This window comes from Artemia sp. Qi Xiang Cuo, chromosome 20 (genome assembly GCF_049724085.1).
Source record: "Artemia sp. Qi Xiang Cuo chromosome 20, ASM4972408v1, whole genome shotgun sequence".
Lineage (NCBI taxonomy): Eukaryota > Metazoa > Arthropoda > Branchiopoda > Anostraca > Artemiidae > Artemia > Artemia sp. Qi Xiang Cuo.
The window spans coordinates 5,622,914-5,624,886 of NC_142813.1; the positions used below are offsets into that span (position 1 = coordinate 5,622,914).

Sequence of the window (1,973 nt, forward strand, 5' to 3'; positions counted from 1 at the left end):
TATTTGCTAAATCATTATGCAAAATGATTTTTCAGCATATTATGAAATAAAAATTCTTGGTATTTGTGCATTAGCTCTTACCCACAAAAGAAGTAAAGTTTCGTTAACGCTAATGAAATAAAACCAAATAGGATGAAAATATAATAGTTTAGAAACAAATTTGGGCTGTATATTTCCGCATTAGGGGGGTGGGGGTAAAGCATAGCATATATTAAATACGTAATCTAACCTAATTCAGGTACCCCCCCGAAAACCCCCCAAATTACAGTTTAAATATCGTAAACGCAACAAAAAATCACGCTTTATCAATTTATCCATTTCAAATACCCGTTTGACAGGTTTCCTTTAGCATTTCCTTGTACAGTCTATAGTGGTGGGTAAGAGCTAATGCACAAGTACCGTATTATTTTCTTAACATAATTCCTTCTCTCCAGTTAGCGAATAACAACTTTTTTTCTACCCACTTTTTGCCTTGCTATAAACCTTAATAAAAAGCAACAAAACTTTACTTACTAAATAAATGTGATTTCCTTCATTTAATGTTCGCTTCACAAGACCTCAAATCAGACTAGTTTATTGTATGAGTCAGCAAAAGAGAAGAAATCATGCTTCTTCCATTCAAACTCCTTTGACAGATTTACTTGGCTTTTCAAAGATACGTGCTTTTACCTCATTATTTGTTATGTGCAATAAACCTTTCTCGAAAAGGGAATTTGTCCTTAACTTTTAAAATCCTTTGGCTGTGCTAACTGCTTATATTTGATTTTTTGTATTCCTTATACTTAATTAAAAAAAAAAAAAAAAAACAAATTATTCAACTAATAGTAAGGAGAAAAATTAAAACTTAAAATAAGAAGGAATTATTATTTATATGAGGGGGTTGCCCCTTCCTCAATACCTTCCTCTTTACGCTAAAGTTTGACTTTTTGTTCCAATTATTTAAGAATAACTCCTGAAACAGAAGGCCGTTTAATTAGAATATAAAGGTTTTTAAAAGTTCTAAAAAAAAACTTTAGCGTCAAGAGCAAGGAATTTGGGATGGAGTAACTTCATCCTATGAATAATAACTTACGTTCGTTTTAAGTTTTAATATTACTCTTTATTTTCAGATGAAAAAACTTCAGTTTTTTTAACTTAATTTCTGATCGTTTTTTAAATAATGCTAGGAATTTTAGTTCTCCCCTCCATGGATAATTCCCGTAATCCACGAAAAATTTCTTCGTGGAAAGATCCTTCGATGTAATTCCTCCTGCCCGAAAAATCCTCCCCGAAAAATATGTTTATACTTTCCAATAACCAATATTACAAGTATATCGAAACAATGGACAGAGTTCATAGCTTGCAACCCTTCTCCCAGTGGCTGTGGGGGGTCAATTCATTTTTCCGTGTCAGATCTTTCGATTTAGCCGAACAAATGACTATCTGAAAATTTCGATCGAACGACTTTGACAAAAAAGGGGCGTGTGAGGGAGGTTAGCTGCCCTCCAATATTTTCAGTCACTTTAGAGGGCATTACAACTTTTGATTTTTGTTAAAATGAACCCTCTCCAGATCTTCTAGGATCACTGGTTCGATATGATCTTGCTCTTGCAAAAAAAAAATTCAAAACACCACATTTTTGCATTAATGAGCTTAAAATATCTTCAGTTGGGTTCTCTGACATGCTGAATCTGGTGGTCTGATTTTCATTAAGATTTCTGAATTTTTTGGGTGTGTTCCCTCTTTTTCAAAGATTAGGCAAAATTTCTCAGGCTTGCAACTTTTGATAGGTAAAATTAAACTTGATGGATTTTATCAACTTTCAAACAGTTTGTGGTAAGGAACTGTACGTAAAGAGCGATGCGGCTCAATAGTTACCTAAACTCTAAAAAACAGAGTCTTTACAACAATAGATACGACAAAGAATCAACTTTTGATGCTTATTCAAAATATGTCAAACTGATCAAACTTAATGGTAGCTATGAAAAGTTACG

At 32.9% G+C, this 1,973-nt stretch overlaps 1 long non-coding RNA gene across 1 annotated transcript in view; it reads right to left on the minus strand.

The window, feature by feature from the left end:
• The window catches only part of LOC148939802 (uncharacterized), a 34,113-nt gene extending 33,567 nt beyond the window's left edge, over nt 1-546 (minus strand). The window contains exon 1 of the long non-coding RNA XR_016143475.1: nt 514-546. This is a non-coding gene — a long non-coding RNA (uncharacterized LOC148939802). The remainder of the gene's footprint in view (nt 1-513) is intronic.
• Nucleotides 547-1,973: the final 1,427 nt, after the last annotated feature.